Here is a 23823-nt window from a genome sequence, read left to right as displayed (position 1 = left end):
GCCAGCAGCTTCACGGTGTCTGCAGATCAGTCCTGCTTATCTGTACCACTGTTACGGTCATCAGAGTGAATAATTTATCTAAATGTCCTTTATGACCGCATGTGTAATCATAACTCTGAACTAAGCATGGGGTGCTGAAAGATTCTTTTGGTGCGATAGCCTTGAGTTAAAATATAGTACTACGGTATTTACACAAAAATGTAATAAAACTGCACATCATGATTTGTTTGCTTTTTGCTACAACCGAAAGACAAAATTTATGATTTAATTACTAACACTTATTTAGGGTCATTTTGACTCTGGTGTATAGAGTTAGGATGCTGGTTCATGTAATACCTTTTTGGCATAGGCTTTTTAAGGAGTAACATAACCTGATGTTGGCTGGTTAAATATGTGACTAGTGCTAGTCATAGCTTGTCTGCTTATTGTTTGAAGCAGCCTTAGTAGGACTGAGTTAAACTCCTTTAGTTTCCCCACTGTTTGATTTACAAGAAATATTTACAAGTAGCTGAATTTTTTTTTTATGTCTTGTCATGAAAATGTTGGCTGCTGCTTTCAACCAGATGCAGCCACAGGTGGTTTTTAAAACCTCTGCACACTTTTATACTATTAATCTCTCCATGCCAATAGTCAGCTTACTTTCTCCATCTACAGATTTTATTTATAAAGAGCTCCAGCAACAATTTAGCTGTGGATTCTGCATCAGTTTCTGTTTTAAATAATCAATCTGACACTTTACTTTAAACTAAATATGTCCAAATTAGAAAAACGTTGATATTCTTCTTTAGAATAAATATTGTGGCATATTAAGAAAACCAATCAATTATTCTTGGAACAAAATTATTTGCATGCCCAAATGTTTCAGAGAAGCAAGAATTTGGAAATAACAGCTTGGCATTTTGTTTCAAGATTCCCAAGAATGTGGATCAACTTTTTGCAAAATATTTAACTTAATTTCTATTGTATGACTTTGAAAATCAGCATACAGACTATTTTCCAGGAGAAACTTGGTTGCAAACAACCTGATTACCTAAGAACCTAAATTAATTCTTTCAGATTTAGTCAAGCAAACTCTTTGCAGCACTCAACATCCTATTAAAATAAAATTTAGCCACAATTTCCTCAAATATTTTATTAGTTTTGAGAAGTTTATTGGTAATTTTAAATTTTTTTAGACCGTCTTTGCTTTGAGTTGAGCATTTCAACACAATTTAGACTTTCCCAGACTTATGTTGTAAATGTTATAATTTCTTTCCTTTTTGCAATTATTGAAGGACCATCTTAATGTTTTGATACCTATTGACTGTTTCTATGTCAAATAAGATTTGATATTGCATCTCAAGTTTTCTAAATTTAATTTCATTAAGAAATTGAATTTAATTTTTATTTGTATTTTTCTTCCCGCCAAAAAAGAACTGGCATAAACATACACATGGCTCATAGTTAATCAAAAACATTAGAAAAGCTTTGATATTCTTCTTTAAAGTTAGATAGATCAGAGTATTGTCAAAACTGGCTGGAGATTAAGATTAAATTGCTCATTGGCAATGTTTAACTTTTAAAGAAAGCGGGAAAGGAGCTGATTTACCATTTCATTTCTTTACATTAATATGTTTCTGAAAATGTGAAGCTGTTCTTTTAAACCCCTGAGTAAATATTGACTTTGTGCTCTGAATGAGAAATTAGAGAGACTTTCTGTTTTTCAGAAGTAGCTGTGCTTAATCGTGCCTGTATAAAGTGCTGGGTAAGCGGCATCAGACTGATCCACGGCTTCCTTTTGTTCCCAGAACTCCTTGAACCGACTCCTCTCGCTGTTGGGTGCATCGCCTTAAGCTTATGGTTTAGTTAATGTTTTCAGCATATTGGTTGATTAGCTGCTTTCTAATGCAGCAAATGTCACTGTTTTGGTGGCTGTGGAAGCCATTCGATAACACAGAACGTCTCGTTTGATTGATACAATTGTGGCATAATAAAATGGACCACAAGCATAAGAAGATGCAATAATTGAATGTGCAGTAACATTTTCTGGAAAGTGTCTTTCATAAAAATGTATTGAGTGAAAAAAGATCAACTTGGCTCAGTGTAGAAAAGTAACTTTAGCCCTTAAACCTGATAAGACGCTGAGCCATACTTCACATCAAGTGTTTGTGATAACTGGTAGGTGGTGTTATGCATCACTGGGGGAATTTAGACACATTCTTCTTTGTAAAGTTTGTATAAATCAAACTTATTTGGTGTTTTTTAATCTGTTTTAGACTAGAAACAGATTAATATACAATCAGAATCACATTTAAGTCTTGATTTTGAATAGAGCACTGCACTTGATCTTAAGGTCATGAACTGATGGTTGGGCATTTTTCATCAGGACTTTCTGTTGTTCCATCAACAGCAGCAAGTCGTCAATGTCGTGAAGCTTAAAAGTTTAATCAGATTATTAGTAAAATAAAGATGTTTTGGGGAAATGCGAGACCTGCCTTTGTTTACATTTTAGTAACACTAATGGTAGCCTTGGATCTCTCATATTTAGCTACTTTTACCAACTATCTTGTTGTTGAATCATAATCTGTGACCTCTGATCCTGGATGAGTTATCATTGAGTAATTTTTGTAAATCTCCATTGTTTATTATTAGTTTGATTTGAAATATTTGTCTTGGCAGTGAGGTACTTACTATTTTCACAGCTCCTTATTATAAAGTCTTATGAACTCGTAATTATCTGATCATGCTTTTGACTGGATTTTTCCTTTTTGCTCCAAGCTTGGCTGTTTCCATCTGATTTCTCTGACTAAAATCTGCTGATTCTTGAAGTTTTTTGTGTCATTTGTTTCTGTGAGGATACATACGCATTAAAAAGCCAGGTGGATTAACAACTTCAGATATTTTTAAAGCAGGCCATCTTGCACAAACAGCAACGGAAAACCTCATTTTCTACATATAGGAGACTGAAGCTTCGTTTATGAACAATCAGTTATCAGATCTCTAACTATGCAGGTGATTCCATTTTAGTTTTTGGATTTATTTTTGCAATATAAACTTGTTTTTGATAGAGGATCTGTTTTTATTGTTACAGCATGTAAATTAAACTGAGATAGGTAAGAAAGTTGTGTAATAAAATATATGAAACCAGCAATAACTGATTAGCTCTGCTGCTTGAATCAGCAGAAACAAACACATTATTTTTACCATCTAAACACAGCTGTGTACAAATTTGTTGGCACCAGTGCTAAAGATATGCATAAACCTTTAAATATATTGTTTTATTGAAGTGGTGTAAATTCACTCTGAAAACAAAACCAACCATAAACCTGAGTTAACTTTTTAAATGTGGGGAAAAAGAAAAACAAACTGTTTAACCCAATTACCAGTGCAGCACTTTTCAGCAGCCCTTCTGTCACACTTTGTACATTGTCATTTTGCCAGAAGAGCAACTTCTCCGCTAAAATTTCACAAGGTTGGATCATAAAGACAGCGGGACCAGAGGTATGGGGACTGAGCTTGGAGGAAGACCTCAGCTCTGATTAATCATTTCTTTTGTGATATGGGAATATATTTTTGACATTTAGACAGATAGTTTTTGGGTCCAGAAACAGTTCTGTTAGAGAGAATCCCAAGAAAAAAAGTCAACAATGAAGTGAATCTCTGTAATGATGTTTCTAATGTTTCTAAATTAAATTTAGAATAATTTTTATTTTTATTTATTTATTTTTTTATTGCATTGTAGTTGGGGTTAAAAGAATAAATCAAATCTTCATGCATGTTGGCTACAGTGTGTTTACATCTTGACTTATCACCAGTTTTACCAACCTGCAGTCTATATATCCCTCCTTTCTTTGCGCAGCCTTCACTCATTTCTCTGAGTCTAATGAATCCCATATCATGTATGTCTGGAGGGGACTGTGGTCCTGCACAGCCCCCCTGACAGATGATTTTGCAGGTCTAGCCGAGGCTCTCACTCGTGTTGAAGGAACCTGCGACATAGTTTTACTGAGTCTGGCTCTTGGAGCCACAGTGAAAAGCTTCAACCTGCTCTGCTTTAATTAAAGTGTGTATAAAAAGCACATTTGGGGCCAGTTTAGAGGTCCACATCTCGGTCCTCCATCCTCAGTACTTCTGTTTGGGCGAACGCAAGCTCCTTTTATGAGGTAGCAGAGAATAATAGTTTTAAATCAAATATCTTAGAAAATCCAGGAATCCGAAAAAGTCACCACTACCACAGGTGGTACCCTTCTGTTTTAAAACAGAAAGAAGAAACATCAAATATTCACAAGGCAGCCTCTCTCTGCAGAGCTGAGGTTTCCCTAAAACTGTGAATCCTCAAGATATTTTTAAATGCACGCTCAAAGCTCCCCACCACAGTTTTCACCTTGCTGCAGCAAATTCACTCTCCAAGTCCGAAGCCACATTCATCTTCACCTGCTTGTTGTGTCCTCATAACGCCCTAATGAATGGAGAAAAAAAATGATGCATCATTTTGATAATGCTGAAAAGCCTGGGGATCTCTGTTCATTGTTGTGCTTCCTAGCTGGTGATTCTCATTAAAGCTGAATTCACAAAACGTGCATCACTGCAGCACTCAAAGAACAAAACAGAGGTTTGCGTTCAGGAATGAAGATTTGCAGCATCTGTGTGCGCGCTTGCTCTCACACAACTACAACTGATGTGTCATTATTGAAAGGGGCTTCCTTAGGTTTTCCCTCCCTCCCTTCCTTTGCTCCATCTCCTCCCCTCATTGCTCCTCTCCCTCTGTCTATCTCTCCTTGGCCGATTGTGCTAATCTCTTTTTCCAATTGTTATTCTGGTAGTGCAGCTGTTACATAACTGCCTGAAACAAGAATTGTGAGATCGGGGTTATTGAAATGGATCCTCATCACATCTATACAGAAAGAGGAAAAGAAGGAGAAAGAATGAGGTGATATGTTCTGAGAGGAGGAATTTGATACGTCCTCTCCGGACAGCTTGTTGGGAAAAAGCTTGGTGTTTGGTGTCTGTTATCCAGCCCGAGCTCTTTCCCTTTATGCTCCTTGTGGCTGATGAGGGTGGAAAGGACAGGAGGCGAGGCAGCGAGCTTAGTGCAGTTTGATGTCCAGGTACTCTGAGCCCTGCCTTGAAATCCTCAGACTCTTGGGTTAATAGAATAGAGCTAGAACATCTGCAATGGGCTGTCTACCATTTACGTTATTGATCTGCTCTGCTTTGCCTGGTAGAAAACGACTTCATCCGTCTTGTGTGCTCGGCTTTAAGCAATATATATAGGTGCTATAACTTGATGCATCTATAGTTTCCTTTTACTGGTTCAGAACAACGACCGAATGGACTGTGATCTGACAGTCGGGTCCACAGGAGCATAAATGCCACTGATCTTTCTAACGGCACCACAGCAAAGGTCTCATTATATTTAGAGGGATTGTGATAGAATGTAATTTCTGGGCTCTATGTTTAGCTCCAAGCTGTTACACATTTGAGTATTCAAGGCAAGCCTGCCAAAATAGGACCATTTGGTGTGTGTGTGTGGGAAGCACCTTATGTGTTAGTGATAGTGTGCAGGTGTTTGGTGTGAAGGAATCCTGCTCAAAGGAAGAGATGCAGAGAAGTAAAGGAAAAGCAAAACAGAGTAAAATGTTACACTTTGCAAAAGTAGTGGCATCACAACTACAAGCTTTAATGTGATTTGTTGAGATTTTATTTGAAAGGCCAACATAAAGTAGCGTTTACTGCAATTGTGAAGCATTGTTTTCGACATGCGTCCTGCCGGAAGGTGGACCTTCTCTCCAGAGTGAAACCTTTTGGAGACATTTTGATTGTTAGAAGTGTCCAATATTATCCTAATCAACTTTCCCCTGACCTGTCTGCTGTGATCTTTGGTCTTCATGATCCTGTTTCTTCCCTAATTATTTCTAATGATTTCTTAAGATTTACAAAACAGCTGGACATGTACCAGGATTCAAATATGCACAGGTGTGCTCTGTTGACTCGATGTCTGAAAGCAGCTTCTGGCACTGCATTTTATTTGTGCTGTCGGAGTAAAGGAAGATTATTATACAGATTTCATTCAAAATAAATAAAACACCATAAATCATTTTCTATACACTTCAGTTAGGCATTACTGTGAGTTAGTCTCTCACATATAATTTTGTGCAGTTCATACAAAACCTGAATAAAGTTCAGTTTTTAATGTATTTTACGGGTTAGCTGGACTGCTGGAGGCTTGTTACTCTCCTGAATGCAGACGCAAATCTGAGACTTTAAAGGCAATGAGCAGTAAGTTACAAAAACTGTTTGGTTGCCTGTGACATATTACCTTATGACAAATCCTAACAGAGTGCAGATTTCTCGAGTCATCTAACCCTTATGTCACAGTGATGTGGAATTACAGACTAGTCATTAAAAGCTTAATAATTTGTAAACACCCTCGACTCAGAAATGTCACCATCTTTTCCCATGACATAAAGCTGGTATCACTTGTTAAAAAATGTTTTACATCATCTGCTGAAAATATTGCAGCGCATGAAAAGGCTATTTTAGAGAGACAGATTTTCTAACCAGAAACTAATGTGCTATGATTAAATAAAATAAAACAAACCACAAAGTCATATGTTGCATTGCATGAACCTATGAAGTTATCAGCAGCATGGTTTTGTTAATGTGAGTTACAAAGGTGACATAGTAAAGACTTTCTGTGTTTTTAGGGGGAAGGATATAGTGGGAAGTTATTCAGAAAGACTGAGTGGAAGCATGTAGCCTTTGCGATTGCTCCAGAAGGTTTTTAGTCTTGACGAGACTGCTAATCACCGTTCCTCTGTGAATACGGTGTCATTTTATTTCAAAATGACAGCTTTTTACTTTCTTTACTCTTCTTTACTATAGTGTGCACTTTAGGTAAATTAAATTTCATTTAGAGTATATCAGCTGGTAATTGCACTTTCACAATTGCTTTCCTTGACTGTGGATTCTTACCAGCTTCATTCTTTACTGTCCCCTGCAGATCTTTCTGCTATCCAGAGTGACAGGGACAGCTCTGACCTGCCCATGTTTAACGCCATTCAGTCTTTTTGCTTCTCAGTGAACTCGTTTGTTCATTGGAGAGAGACATGTGGCTTGTCTTGCGGGAAAGGATTTACAAGCTATCTGGGAGGATAGCAGTGTCGCCCAACGTCTAATTGGCTGACCTCAGAGATTTTCCCTGAGCAGATGCTGCACCTCCAGTGCCCATCTCCTCCCCTTGTTCTCTTTCTCCCCCCTGCTGGAGTTCATTTCTTCAACCCTCCCATAATCAATTCTCCTGCTTCAACACAGACAACCCTTCCCTTCTCTCTGCTGCAGTCACTTGCGGCACATTGCAACACTGCAAGATCATGGTCTGTTAACATTTCCCTCTCTCTCTGAGTTTGAGTTGAACACCGTAGACTCCCATTTAAAGAGATTAAATGAGCAACAATGAGAGAAAGAAAGATGTGCGAAGCCTCCGTCACTTTTACTGCTTCAGCAAGCTACAGTTTTAATGGGCAGGGAAATGGGAGATGTGAATAAATCAGCTTCTACCGCTTCCATTCGTGCAACCTTTGATCCGGTAATCAGGCAATTGTTGTACTACTCCCTTAGTGTCTCACTCTACATATTAAATATGTTTAGATTCATGGTAAGGGGTTTTTAACTCTTGATGTTAAAGGAAATTCTGCTTATATGCAGCAACTTCACAAGGTCAACCACACCTTGTTCTCGATCTCATGTAAGCTCACATGAACACAGATTTGGCACACACACCGACTGTCAGCCAGCTCTTAGTCAGCACTGTGCTCTGTTGAGAGGGATGTCGCCACCTAGTGTTTATGTAGAAAAGTCTCTTCCAACGACAGAAAAACACATTCATTTGCTTCTCCTCTTTTAGTTACGTAATCCAGATATGCTGGAGTTTAACACTACTTTCTTTTTAAACTTTGCATAGATTTGTGTTAAACTTTGACATGCATAATTTTGTATTCATCTCACTATCATTATTTCTTTTAAACATTCAGTATTACAAGTTTTGTCAAATTAAAGAGTTACTTCCAAAGAACAGAAAGAGTAATGATTTATTTGAAAATCTGGGGAAACATGAGATATTAATCTTGTACAAAGACAGAATTCAAAACTCAAGTCTCATACTTGAGGTAAACAGTGATTTTTGAGTGTTAAATTTGGGCTTTAAAGTTGGATTAAGTTAAGATTTGGGGACAAATGCGTCGTGTCTTTGTCCCTGACAATTTGCAGGCCTCTATCCTTCTAAATTCATTATACAACGGTCTTCATACCACTTGAAGTGGTGTTAAAACCACAATTGCCGTTAGGTTGTTGTTGGGTTTTGGATGATAGAGCAACACAAAGTAGCATTATGAAGTAGAATTAAATAATACATAGTTTTCAAAATTTTGACTTAGTAGTACTTCAAAATTAAAGATAAAAAAAATAGAGCTTCATTGGCTTAGACTGAAGCAGATTCATGTGTCAGAACGACCCAGTCAAAGTCCAGGCATGAATTAAATCCAGAATCAATGGAAAGATTTGAAATTTGAAGCTTGAAGTTGAACATTTGGTTCTACGAAGAATTGAATCTGGGAGGCTTATTAAAATCCATTGCACAGTTTTCAGATTTTCAGCCAACAAAACAAATATTTGGAATTTTAAGCTTCAGGATTATGGCCTACTTTTTGTTAGTCTGTCAATGAAAAATCAGTATAATACACTGATGTTTGTGCTTGAAACTTCACAGTGGATTCAGACCCATTTCTTACTTTCTCACTTTCAAAGCAGACAAAGGCCTTTACATATCATCTACACACTGACATTAGGATGATCTCACTCAGACATCCATAAATAATTTTCTTCACAACCACAAGCTGACTTTCTTTCCCTTGTAGGAGATTGATCAGATGACCACAGAAGAACACTGTCGTCTTTGATTGTTGTCTTTACCAACACAGTTTGATCAGATGAACACCAAAAGACTGATGGATCTGGAAAGGCTGTTTTTTCTGTGAATAATTCATTGTTATTGACGGGGCTGAAGTCAAATACTGTTGACATGGCTACATTCGTCGTGTTGTCTCTCTCTTTATTTTGCTGGTGTTTCTCCTTTGCTTTTGTATACAAGCACTTCTTCCACTATTTTGTTTTCTCCTCGCCACTGTGGCCACTTTTCTTTTCATCCTTTCTTTCATTGACTCCATGCAGAGTGTAAGTGAAGGCGAATATATTGTGGAGCTTGAGGCGATGTAGGACAGTTACTGTGGTGGTAATGGAGGAAATGTTTGTCAGAGCATAGAGTGCTGTGACTTTGTCCTTCGCACCCCGGGGCACCAAAGTGTAACTGCACACTGGGTGACTTCTGCATCTGATGCAAATGTGTGTTTGCAAATGAGAGCGCGTCTATACATGTGGTTAATGTAGATTCCTCTTTATGTGGCCATTTTACAACCTCTGGGTTGCACTGTGTGGCTTGAGTATCTTCTGGATGCAAAAATCCCTGAAGAAAATCTATAACATGTAAAGGAGATAAAGCAGGGATTAACACTGAATGTGTTGATTTGCAACCTAATTGTAGTACTTATTTACAATACTTTGAGGAAATTGTCTCAAAGTAATAATCGTGTTGAGCTCACACCTTTCACTCTGTTATCTTTGTTATCTTTATTGCATATGACAAGAGGATGTGTGCAGATTTAAGCTGCTCCATAGAAAAAACAACCATATGCAAATCATGGTGTGAAGTGACACGTTTGATTATTTGTCAATATGTGTAAGTTTTACTGATCCTTTTTCACAAGGAGGAAGACTCAGTATTTTAAATGGAAATATTAAATAAAATAACATAAAAAATCCTGGTTTAGTATATGGTTACTGTGAATACTTAACACATTTTTTAATATGAACTGAACAATTACAATTTCCCATTAAAACCATGCCGGCAAATCAAAGATTTCTAATGCCTTAAAGCCTTTCTTCTTGCATCCATGCATAACTAATTGTTAGTTTTATTAAGAGATTTGATATAAACACAGTTGCAAAACAGTTGCATTTTGCACAAAAATATCCATCATGTCATTTTCTAAACCAATAGAAATGTTCTTTGACTACGTTAAGGCATATAGAAATTGTTCAGCTGGCCTAAAGTCAGTTGCTACATTCTTTTGTTTTTTTTTAGAAGAAAATCAGCATTTGCTGTTTCAAACATTTGGATCTGGGCTAAAGTTTATAAGCTACCAGTTACATGCATGAAGACTATTTTATTGTGCAGATAACTTGACTAAGTAATCAGCTGGTTCATTTTTTTGAATGCACATGTTTCTCTTTAAAGAACAGGACAGCAGAAAGCTGCACTATTTTGTGGAATAACTGCAACTAAACTCCAACTAAAATGGATTGAATGGACTCTTAGATTTTTGCCTAAGTCTGTCAAAGTCAGAATGGAAATAAAAAACATTGTTTTAGCTGTAATATGTATTTTACCTACTGTTTTTTAAAGGGAGACTCTTTTACCAGATTATTCCTTGTAAGTATGTTATAAAAATCCCCTAAACTTGCAATACTTTGCTCCCATCAGTATTTTATTTTGTCTTCCCTGAAGCTGGTGTCTGTCCTTGGCCAGGAAACTGGAGATAATTGTAGTCTTTCCTTTTCCCATCATCAATTTTCTTGCCCCACATCTGCTGTCATCACTCCATTCTAGTTGCTTTTTTGCGCTTTCTGCTGACTGTGTGAAACCTAATATACATTATGCTTGTGTTTTTTACGCTGTGGCCGTTTTCATGATGTGCCGTGCTTACCTTTTGTCAGTTTTAGGTCTGTAAGCCTTTTTCATACTTGGAGTTTTTCAATTGGTTCTAGGCTGCACAAAAATGAAATGCGTAATGTGTTTTTAGTCAAAGCATTACTAAGAGAAGTTAGTCTAGTAATTAGTAAATGTATGCTCTAATTGGGTTTTCATGTTGTTTAAACACATTGCCTTCATTGCACATGCAGCATTAATGTGCTGTAGTTTAATGTATTGCCAAATTTTATTCTGCTTGGTTCTGCATTCCCACTTTGTTTATTTTTACCTTTAACTGCTGTTTCTTTGTTACACAGTGGTAGCATTCTTGAACTTCAGCCCTGTTTGTTGTGTAATGTGCTCAGAATATGTCGATACCATGCAGAGGTGTATGCGTGAGTGTTAAAATCTGGATGTTGTGTGCAGAGAGCACTTCTGGTGGTTCAACAGTTTTAACCCAACATAGCTGCGTGGTTAGACACATGTTTAGTGTTTGTTTTGTGAGATGTTTTGATCAAGTTGGTTTAAGTGTCATGATGCACAATTATCCTCTAGTTCACTGCAACCTTTCAAAGCTACTCCACCAAATCATTTTCTTAGAGAATTGGCCAGCATGTTCAGAAACAACCCAGGAACCACCATCGCTTAAGCCAATAATAAACTGGAAGATTGGAGAAGAAAGAAGTTCCTGCTCTAAAACTGACTGAAGACTCATCTTAAATTTATAATTGACCACATGGACAAGCCAAAATGCTGTTGGAAAACATTTTTACTGTCAGGCAGGGTAGCATCACGGTAGCGTCAACTGGTTCTCCTCAAACCAACAGCTAGATTTTCTGTTTTCATTAAATGGTGGAAATCTCAACCAATTAGGACAACATTAAAAAAAATAATAATAATTGGAACTAGTTTTGGAATAGATATTATAGCCTCACATTAAGCTTTGAATTGTGTTGATAAATTATCAACTATTCTTAAAACCAAATCCCTGCGTTGTTTCTGGCAGGAATAATCAAATATCCAGCCAGAGTCATGCAAAGATCTTTGTGATGGGAACTAAAAGTGTGTGGTTTTTTCTAATGCAAACTTAGCAAAACTATTACTGGTTTTTATGCCTGGTATATATTTGGGTCTTTTACAGTATATTTTACTGCATGACCATAGCTAAGAATGTATATTAACACTGATCATGTCTGTTCCTACTTAACACACGAATCAATATGCAAGTCAACATGCAAGTCTGTGTCCTGCAATATCATGATAAAAAATAAAAGAGCTGTAAGGTAGAAAATGACAGATTAGATAACCCCGAGAAGATGAAATAATGCTGTAAATTATATCCGATATATAGTCTTCCAGTTACGAGGACATAAGAGATGGATGAGGGATGCAGGGATTATAGCTCCCTCTGCTGGTCAGATCAGATTTGATGTATCTTCAAGACTTGTCTACGATCTGGCCAGGTTGACAGCTTGGAGTTGGCGCAGTCAGCAGAATACTCTGACTGGTTGGCTCTGAAATTTTCAAAAAGACACAAAGAGAGAAGATGGGAGGTGTCATAGACCGTGTCTCTCATGAAGAATCAATCGCATCGCTGTGTCTGAGTCCTTCGAAGGACTCCATGTTCATCCGATACACACAGCCACACATTGTCCCAGATATCAGCAGAGCGTGCAGTACACACACACACGCATACAAACGCACACACGCATACACACACACACACAGCCTGTATTAACAACCGCCTCTCCCTCCTATCCAGTGCAGCAAATCAGAACTGGTCTGCAATACTGTTACGCAGCACCATCAATTATTCAGTAAGGATTCAGCACTTCAGTCATCAAGCTTGATCTACAGCAAAATGAAGAGAAAGAAGAAGATTGAAAATGATCACATTTATTTAAAGAACTCTTCCAAATATACCTTAAACTGTTTTTATTCATACAATGTATGAGTCACATGTTGTAGCTTATTTATTTTGCATCTTATTGCTGTTGAATCATGACAATCTCTCTGTACCTGCAACATAAATGTAACACACAGCTCTGTATGCATTACTCCAATGCTCCCCTTAAAATAACATCAGCACTATGTTCTGTATGGCATTTATTAGGTAAGAATTTACTTCCAGGTAAGCAGATATGTGAGTGTGCCTAAGGAGTTGGGACGTATCTTTCTCCAAAAACCCGGGGGGAATTTAGATAAGAATTTCCTCCAGGTGGGACAATTAAGGATATTTCTATTCCTATCTGGATGGGGAAGCTTCTCCTGGAGCTGCACAGAGGACTGATGTCACACTTGCACTGCTTGTGAGCGATGGTGTGGGGATTTCCATGGAGAAAAACATATTTGGACATGTTTTTTGGTCACTGGGGGGAAGCGGAGGATACTGCTGCATGGATAGGCAGCAGTGAAATGCAAACTGTTGTCGAATGTGTGTCTGCTCGGGTGAGCCATTTATATTTGCTGTCAGTGAAGTAGAGTTTTGGTGCAGAGCTTAAAACCTTGACTCTGGTGGTGTGTGTGCTTCGTGTCAGAAAAGAAATGCAGATTAGAGGAGGCAGCTCTGGCACTGTGTGGTCCACAGCACTGCAGGGTCATGAATGATTTAATGGCAGCAGAGGTGAGCTTCGTCCTCCAGCTCTCTCCAGATGCTCACTGATGTCCACGACGCGAAGAAGAGGTGATTCAGATTCATGGCCAAACCAACTGTTGTATGAATGATTGACTGTTTTGCCAATATTTTATGTGCACTGCTGCTGCATTTTGCCGCGGTTTATCAGTTATCTTTGCTCATTCCTAGACAGTACTTAGATATGCATCCTAAAGTCATAAAAACTTGATTGAAAAGAAACTTTTATAAAGTGAAACTCCTACTTTAGAGCAGTTCATGACACATATTGTTTCAAAATTCACTTTCTAGGAAAATTTAAGTACTACAACCAATGAAAAAGGATATTTATTTCAGAAAGTTTAGCCTGCTGTAAAGTTTGTCCATGTACTTATCAGTATAAGCTCTCATTATTTATTTGGGCCTCCTTTGCATGAATTACTGCTTCAGTGTGGCTTGGCTCGGAGGCGATCGTCCTGTGACTGCTGAGATGTAAGGAAACCCAGGCTGCTTTGATAAGGGCCTCATCCTCATTGTTGGCTCTGTTGTGTCTCATCAATATAATACTCAGTGTGAGGTTTAGGTCAGGATAGTTTGTTGGCCCATTAAGCACAGGGATAACGTAGTAATTGAAGCAGATATTTGTTCTTTTGGTTATGTGTGTGAAAGCCCAGCTGGAGAATGAAACCATCCATAAAATTTGTCAGCAGAGGGAAACTCTCAAATGTTTCCTGGTAGAAATCTGTGTTGAGATCCTCTGTACTTTCATCTGTAAGGAGGACTTTGGACCACTGAGCAACAGCCCAGTCCTTTGTCTTGTCCTCCAATATCATGATAAAAAATAAGAGCTGAAGGGTAGAACTAAAAGAGTGATTTTGATTTATTCAGCCATACAAGCTTAACACAATTTCTACAATACATTTTAAACTATTTCTACAGCTTTGCGTTTTTCTTGTTTCTCTATGTAATTTCAGATGCACAAACTGTGTGGCATGTTGAAATTTAAATTAATTTGAACTTTTTATAGACTCTTTGCAACATAGTATGCATAGTTTATGGTTTTAATAATACAACTGAGTCAATATGGAAGTGACTGAACATAAAAAAAACATTTCCAGACTTCAACTTCAGCACCATGGACAGAGATGTAATGATTTGCCTCTGCAATTTTTGTTTGTGTGTACATCGTACTTGTGCAGACATTCAACCTAACATACTACAATAATTCAGAAAGCAAGTTAATCAGATTTTGCTGGCTGTAATAATACCTTTAAGGCATTCATCAGTTATACACCAGACCTTCGCTTTTACTGGGAAGGCTTTACCATGGAGAGTTTTGTTTTGAGTATTTATAACTTCAGCTTACTCTTTTTGATTTAATTAATCCTTATGTAAATTTTTGTGCAGAGAAGAACATACAAATAGTAAATGGTCTGCAAAATTCAAGAAAAAACAAATATACATTTTACAGATCCCTAGAAGTGGTGCCAGTAAATCTGGACGACACTGTATTTTTTAACAGCCATGAGTATATTGTTTTCTTTTATTATTGTTACAATTCTCAAGTGTTTTAGATATTTTTTGTACATCAAGTCAGTATCATGTCACTGACTGAAGATTTATATTCATAGTAGAGTGAAATGAATCAACTGGACAGTCTGGAGTATTTCCTAAAACTATTTATTTATTTATTTTTTTTACTTCTTGTTACAAGTTAAGTTAAAGAACAGTATGCGTTGTTTCTTCTTACTTAAAACACAACAAAGAACAAGGTTGTGTTTTCTAAGCAGTGTTTAAAAAGTTGAAAGATTAATTTTTAAAAAAAATCCTGATTTGATGTTTTCAGGACAGTGCTTACATAAGCGACAATGAACATTTTATATGTAGTTGACATTTATTTATACCGGTTGACTCAATGAGAGCCAAAACCTAAAAACTATAAAAATAAAGACCCAGAAATTTCAAATGTTATTAGCAATTTATTGTACATCACAATTAAAAACTTGGCAAAGCAGATGCAAATGAAAGATTTCTTCAGAACAAAAAACAAAACCCTGGAAGGTCCAACACTTTTGATGCTGAGCACCACAAATGTTGCACAGTCAAGGTTAAAAAACCCCAAAGAATAGCTGCGTTACAGCAGTAGAACAGTGTGGAGTAAATGTCGTACAGAAGGACACATCTGAAAGAGATGAATTGGAAAAGAGCAAGCCTAAGTAGGTATTTGACATTAAAAGGCAACACAAAGACAAAGTGAGGATGGGAATCAGAGTATAGTTGAGTGAAACAGATTGCAGAGGGCGTAAGGTGGCAGACATGTTGTTTGGTACTTCCTCAGCTGCACATTACTCTTTCATGCTCCATTTATTAAAAATGGCAGCCGATATGCCATCTAAGAGCAAAATTATTTTAAGGTTTTGCTTCTGGTTATTCAGTTTGTTTATGCTGAGACGTTATTTTTATATAGTTTTGCAGAGGCAGTTGGATTCATTCAGCAACACTTAGACAGGGTTTGTGCTCTTGTCTTTTTTCTGGAAATACTAAGCAATAAAATTTACTGACCAATAGCAAAGTTTCTAGACTGCTGGTAAATGTTGGTGAAGGTCCTGACTAGGACAGTTCACAAAAATCATGCTATCTGTACATTTTAAATATGGCTGCATTGAATATATGTTTATATTTAACTTTTTTCATCAATGAAGAAACTATTAAAGTTAATAAATTCATGACTAAATACAAATATTTGAAAATGAGAATCTGTTAAAGTTATAAAAACATTAAATTGTTAATTATAGCCAATCCTGCCTTCGTCAGATTTAGGGTTTTTCTACAGGAAGAGATTTTCTCTTCAAATAACCTCATCAAACCTCAGATCTACTCAGAATGACTCTTGTTGCCATAGCTGGCGGCCGTGGAGCGCTAAAATATGACAGCATATTACCTTGCTGAGTTGCTATTCAGTGGAATAGTCACATAAAATGGATGGATGTAAAGACATCCAGCCATGGTTTTATAATTATGTTAGCTGTAGCTAACAGAATTATTATTGATAGTTTGGCTGAGATGCTTCCCCTTGCAAAAGGTGTTGGGCATGTCACATAAACAAAAGTCAGGACAATCTGGGTTAATCATTATGGATATTGTAATGACTTTAGTCATTATTGTAAGTAAATATTTTCCCAGTATTTTGCAGCCCTGGAAATGAAACTGGAAATGTTTCTGTACCATTCCGCAGTTGAGATTTCACATTTCTGGGAATTGACATGACTGGACTACATGTTGATTATTAAACAAGAGCAAAATTATTTTTATTTTAACCATCAGCAGGCTTTTATAAAAACTACCTCAAACTGTATTTTTAGGTTGCTTTTCTCATCTTACTTTTCTCACAGATATTTGTACTCTGCAGCTCACATTTCACTAATGATAATTTATTCAAATATGTAAGTAGTTTCCCACACATTGGGCCTCCGAATACAAACATGTTCTTTTACTGTGTTGAACAGTGTGTCACCTTTTCACCTGCACTTTCTTTCTTCATGTTAACCCCTCTCGTGGACTACAGCTTCCATTACGACGTTCATCTCGTCGTGTCAAAACCTCACAGCTCTTTCCTCTCCTCTCTCTTTTCATTGATTCTCCCCACCACTCTACTTTTTAAGATGCTCACATTTTTCTCTCTTCTCTGCTTTTCTTTTCTGTTTAGCCGTTGAGCTGACCCCATGTGTGCCCCCTTTCGTATGTACTCAGCTTTGACAACCCCCATGAACCACTTTTGGTGCATCAAACAGGAACTCAAGTGCTCTCTTCCTGTTTGAGAGCTTCACAAGGGGTTAGTCCCTCTTCGGTGGTCGGTATGCGTTTTTATTTGGAGCAAGAATACAAACTTTTTAAGGACAGAAGAGAGCTTTTCTCAGACCCCAGGTGTGAAATATCCCCTCTTTTGTTTGAATATTGTGTAAAGGAAGTTAATTTAGCTGTAGGACAACAGTAGAAGTTGAGAGTTTGCAGGGTTAAGGCCAGGAACAACAATTTTTTACCCAATCTTAGAATCAGCATTATGTTTTCATGTCTTCCTAAACTTTACTGGGATTGGTTCCATCAAAATCCTCATGTTGTGATTAAGAGCACAACCTACTTTCCAACATTTCTTTTTTATAAATTAAACTCTAGACCTGGACATAATGCTTTGCAGTAGATGATTAACAGGTTTTTTAATATTTACTGTATGTTTTGTCAATACGTAGTCAATGCTGACATTAGAAAGACATTAATTTAAAGCACCAGTAAAGCATCGAAAGCATTTTTTTTAATTATAAGCTTAATCGTAATTATCTTGACATTGCCTGTCGGTACCGGAAATTTGCAGTGTTTCAGCTTTTTATGCTTTTGTTTAATTTTAGTTGGAAGATTTTAACTGTTTGTCGTTTTGACTGAAAGAGACTCCACAGGATTTGCGCCTGCTATCATTTTTATTTCACGCGTGACGTTGAGACATACAGCGCATGTTTTAACCATTAAATTATCTGTTATTCACTTTCTCAGACTTTAAGCTGATTTTATTGCTAGTTTGGCATGAAACTACTGTTAAATAATCAGATACATTATTTCAAATTCAAGGAAAAATCCAAACTGTGTGTTGGCAAAATTCCCTTGAAACTTTGTTGCAGTTGCAGCTTTCCTTGAACTTTGCAGTGACTTTAGGAGTTATAAAGTGTAGCTGCTGTGACAGTCATTGGATTTAGTTGGATTGCTAAAAATTGCAGATTTTTTTTGTTCTTTTGTTTTTTAGTTCTTTTTTGCCTTTCTCCCAAACTCGTGGCTGAATAAGACATCGATTAACACTGCTGCAGGAGCAGTGACCCACTCAACTTCAGTGGATATAATTTACATAAACAACATTGTTTTAAATGACATAGTAGGACTTTATGTGCATATAAATCTTTTATTAGTCCTGACACATTCCTAACCAATAAAACATGTTACAGTAGCCTACATATTAATGTATAAAATTATGCATTTTTAACCTTGATCAATTCTTTATTATAGAATTAACTCATTAAAAACACAAATCAAACAGAGTTTATTTAAAATTTGTAGTAGAACATTAGCAGAGACTAATATTATGGAAAAAAATCCTCAATGATGCAATGGCGCCTTGCAGCGTCGTCTCAATATGCCGCTGTTTGTGCTAGCAGGATTTGATCAGAGAACAGTTAGTAACTGGATTTTAAGATGGAGCAAATACCAAGCAATGTTATACAGGATAAGATCTTTAGCAAAATAATAAATTAAAACTAATTGATCCCACAATCATTTCCACAGTTTAATTCCTTCGTCTGGTTGCGAGGGGTTTAATGCAATTTCACTAAAATTGCTACTTAAGTTTTTTTGTTCATTTTTTTTTCTTGTTGTGCTTTCAGTCAAATAATTTTTTTTGCCTTTCTTTCTCAGCTGAGTAGAGGTTTACCTCTGGGATGTTATCTCGTGTCCTCGTTTTTTTTTTTTTTTCATTTAGTGCTTGCCACCTGTCAGTGCATCCCATTAAAAATGAGTAAGAGAGAGAGAGAAAGAGAGAGAGCAAGGAGATGAGGATGGAAAGAAGGGAAGGAGCTTAGGGATGCACAGTGGAAATATTGAGGAGAAGAGAGAGAGAGCTAAGCTGCAGAGGGGGCATAGTGACGTCACTGAACAAACCTCACACTGGTGATAAGGGCAACAAAAGGCGTAGCGATGACAGTCGGGGTGCCTTTGGGGCGTTATTTTTAGATGCATTCAGCTCGGATTGTATTCACAGGAATTTTTTACAGTGTTTGCAGGTCATTTTTGAAAGTACCTGCAGGGCTGCATAAGTAAAAAGGTGAAAGTAAAGGTGCATTTAAGGGGGTGTGTGAAAATGTGGGCGTATGCATCCTGCCTCCTGGCTTAGTTAGCACGTGTGTGCAGGTTTAAGCCACGTGTTGTCACTGCTGAGCACAGAGTTAGGAAAGGGCTGCAGAGAAGAGTTCAGTGTGCCGTTCTAATGTTTAAACACAAATTAAATGAGTTTTCAATGGCTACAGTTTCCAACAGAGATATCAATCAATCAATCAATCAATCAAATTTTATTTGTATAGCACATTTCAGCAGCAAGGCATTTCAAGGTGCTTTACATAATTAAAGAAAAAATAAAAACAGCATGTGACATTGAATAAACAGTAAAGAGAAAAAGAGAAAGATTTTGAAAAAAAATAAAAAGATTAAAAAAGATAAAAACATACTTTTGTTACGGAATTTAAGCGCCTGTCGTCGCCGGACTCCGCCGTCTGTTTAACATGGGTATTATCCAGGCCCCGTCGCCTAACAGGACAAGGTCTCCAACCTTGCAGCACCAGGCTCCGTCCACCTGTCACGCACATTTTTGCGCTAGGACTTCGCCGTCCTACACGGATTTTTGTGCACTATTTTTCCCTTTTAGAGTCAAGAATTTGCAGGGTTTTTCTGTGCGCGCAATGACCCTCAATCACTCGCCACTTTTACATTAATAGATAAAAAGTAAAGATAAAAACATTAAAAACATCGATTAAAAACATTAAAAACATCGAAGACATCAAAGACATTTTGCTGTCATGCTCTCTAACCCTAATTTAGCCATAAGCAACTCTAAACAGGTGGGTTTTAAGTTGAGATTTAAAGGCACTCAGTGTTTCAGCTGTTTTGCCAGCTGTTTCAGATATCTATGCAAAAGGACTGAAAAAGAGTAAAACCAACACTATAAAGAAATTCAGTTGGTTAAAAAAAGAATAAAGACAATATTAAGCGCATGAGGTTAAAATTACAGGTTAAAAATACTGGATTTTACATATATGTGGCTTTAAGTGTTTGCTGTCAATCTATAAAGTGTTTTTGCTTTTTTTTGTTGGCTTTTGGGGTTCCAGGTCTGCAGAAGCACAGCAGTGTATTGAGTGTTTTTTATTTCTCTATCACTGAGCTTTGTTTCTCATGATGTTTTCAATAGAGCAGAAAATTTAAGATACAAAATAAAGCAACAGTTCAATATTATTGGAGGAGTCATTGTTGTTTGTTCTATAACCATTTTTCTAACTAAATAAAAAAATGATTCAGGCAAGTCGTTGAAAATAAACTTATTTGTGCCCATGATGAGTGAATGTAAACTTCTGGTTGAAACTATCCCGAAGCAAAACATTCTGCAGCAGTAATTGTTGCCATAAGCCATACATTATTTGATTATAAATCTATATTACTTACACCTTAAGAATTACAATCACATCCTTTTGCTGAGTTGAATTTGTCACAAAAACTTGCATCTTGCATCTTGGAGACCTGAGTCAAGTGCACTGAAGGTGCAGATAAAGTTATTTATTCACAAAGACTCTTGGTCAGTAGAATACGAACCATCAAAAGAGGTAATAAATGGTTTATGTGGCGTTTTCAATACATTTATAAGCACAGCAGTCATATTGGATACTTAACTGTTGTATTTTATTTATGAGACGTTGGGAAAATCTGACTTTCATAATTTGTGTATCATTTTCACAATGGCATTTAGTGAATTGGTTAAACTGATTAGCACCTCATTGAACTCGGAAAGTTTCAACGTGATGATGGCTCTAAAGTAATTTGTCTAGATATAAGAGCGTGTTTTACTTGCTTAAAGGGCCTTCATAAAGTCAGAAAGAACAATTGTTTCTTCTGAAGGATTTGACAGACTTAGAGGTTTGTCTCTGCACCTCACAGCTCAACTTCTGCCATTGTTGTTCTTTCCCCCGCAGAGAGCATTATGTTTCAGATTCAATTTTCCCTGGGTGGACCTAATGAGGGAGATTACACCTTTGTCTTAAGAGCAGTGTAGAATCTATAGCATTTTCTTGCATATTCATATTATACTTGTGCAGGGTTTGTAGACAGCATAGCAGTAACTCTCAAGACTGTTGGAAATTTTAGCTGCTTTGGATGAGGTGCTTTAAGAAGACTTAATATAGGAAAATCTTGTTGAAATGTGTTGTCTGCATTCATCAAAGGATCTTAATTTACCTGTTTGTTTTCTAAAATAACCAGTACAGTAACCAGTCCTGTATGACTGCAAGCCTCTTAAGGAGGTGAGGAGAGTTTAGTTTTGGCAGAATCTGACACAGGGATTGAACCTTATCTTAGAACAGTTTTCATATGTGTTTTTGTGCAGATGGCCTTGTTCCAGTGGGTGAGTAAACAATAATAGGTAAAAGAAACAAAGAGGCTTAGTGCACTTTACGTGCAGCGGTGATCGAGGAGGCATCCATCTTTGTGTCCCAAGAGGGGAGCAGTAGAAGGTGATAGAACAACTGTGATGGATGGTTACCAGACACTCCTGCTCCATTCTACCCAGTGCTGAGCAAAGACCTACTGACCTTACAATGCAACACAGGAACTGTTATTTTTGCAATTTAAAGCAAATTGTAGTTACCTGCGTCTACTTTTTTTTTTTATATATTCACTTTTAACTATCTGACCAAACCAGTAAGTCTTCCTGGCTTCAGTTTGATGATTTACTTGATACTTTTCAGTAAGTGTAGCTTTCTTTTATACCAGCTCTCAAAGAAAAGATCTGTTTTGCACTTAAATGCTTCACCGTATGCAGAATGAGTCTTTACTTTTGTTGATGTTGGTTAGATTCAGTGTTTTAGAAATACACAATGCACTACATACCAGAGGCCAAAAAGAAACATACTTGTGCTAAATTTGGGTTGTAATTACCTTCAAGTCTGTTATGTGTTGATGTGAATTGAATTGGGAGCTCAGCTGCAAACACTGTTGCCTTGCAGCAAATAGGATATTGAATTTATTTTCACTCTATATGGTTTAATGTTTTCTGCTGCTAATTAAGTTTTCTCTTAGAACCTTTTGTACTGGTATGTGTGGCATTCTCAAAATTAAACTTGCTAACATTGAAGGGGTGAAAAAAAACGACCTGTCCTCCAATCTAGGGGCTTCATCTGTCTAATATTGGCTTTAGATTTTGATGTAGAAATAATTTCCGTCTATGTTTCACAAGTGAGTAAACGCACTGTGTGTATAATGGAGGAAAGTGTTATTTAAAGATTCAAAAAACCTGAAGCACCATTGCTAAATAAGTAATCTATGCAAATGTTGTATATTGTCTTATTTTTAGGACACCTAAACATTATTATTGTAATTTCCCATTGTGGTAGTGCTGGATTATGCTGCATCTGACAGCCTCATCAAACTGTAGAGCATCATATTAAACCCTGATTTCCAGCACAATATTATGTAAAACTGTAAAACACAATAGTCCAAAATAATGTCACTCATGTTCTCGAGCTCGTACAGCAGAGGTCGACCAGTTGGTCTGAAACTGGCAGATTCCCAGTGTTCAAGAACCCAGCAGGGACAGCATCTGCACTGTCTGTGGCTTTCGGAGGCCTGTCTTCATTCCTTGACTTTGGTTCTAAGTTTTGGCTTAAATTCATAAGGAAATGCCTTTGAATAATAAATGGACTCAGTGGCCACACGTCACTTTCAATTGAAATAATTTATTTAAAATATGCTCTTATTCTGTGTGCCATTAAGAACCAAACATTTTGTTTTAGTCAGTCTGAATATCAGGATCTTGTGATATTTATTTGTCAACAATTGTTCAAACAATTGTCCAAATTGATTAACCCTAACCCCAGATTGATTGGTTTTAAGAAAACAAAATCCTGAGTAACTGAGTAACTGGCAAAAGATATACTCATCCATCCATCCATCCATCCATCCATCCATCCATCCATCCATCCATCCATCCATCCATCCATCCCTCCATCCCTCCATCCATCCATCCATCCATCCATCCATCCATCCATCCATCCATCCATCGGATTCAAGGTTTGGACAAGTCAAAGATAAAATAATAATAAAAAAAACCTAAATAAAAACACATGCAGAATGAATAGAATTGTGACAAAAATGAACAGCTTATTGATGAAAGACTGTGAGAAAAGGAATATAAAATCCAATCATATCTCAATTTGAGACTTTAGGATAGTCTTACTCTTATAAACAATAAGTTAGAATAAGAGTTAATCTGTACTTGTGGATTGCAAAATCTACCTTTTGTGTCATTCCATTCTATAGTAAATATTTGTGTAATAGGTGAAGAACTGATTTTTGTTCAAGATGTTAAAGTCGGCTAAAGCTAAAGTTAGTCTAATAAAAGTAAAACAAATAAATCTGAGCAAAACTAAATTACATTTCAATCAAGGCTAACTGCAACTAAATTAAAATCAGTACTGTCTTTAGATTCTTTTTACAATTACATACATTTTATTGAAAGCAAAATCAGATCTGATTACTGTAAAAAAAAAATTGCACATTTAATTTTATAGTTGGAGACACGATGCTCCATATGTTGTCTCCTTCCACATGGCGCATCATTGTTCTGAAATACATT

The 23823-nt window shown here is 36.8% G+C and overlaps 1 protein-coding gene across 1 annotated transcript in view; it reads left to right on the top strand.

Annotated features, from left to right (window-relative positions):
- The window catches only part of ank1a (ankyrin 1, erythrocytic a), a 118758-nt gene that overhangs the window by 5657 nt on the left and 89278 nt on the right, over positions 1-23823 (top strand). The gene's annotated exons all lie outside the window — the stretch shown is intronic.

Source organism: Poecilia formosa, unplaced genomic scaffold (assembly GCF_000485575.1).
Source record: "Poecilia formosa unplaced genomic scaffold, Poecilia_formosa-5.1.2 Scaffold295, whole genome shotgun sequence".
Classification (NCBI taxonomy): Eukaryota; Metazoa; Chordata; class Actinopteri; order Cyprinodontiformes; family Poeciliidae; genus Poecilia; species Poecilia formosa.
Note: the sequence above shows the minus strand (reverse complement) of the source record. Positions and strands in the feature narration are given on the sequence as shown.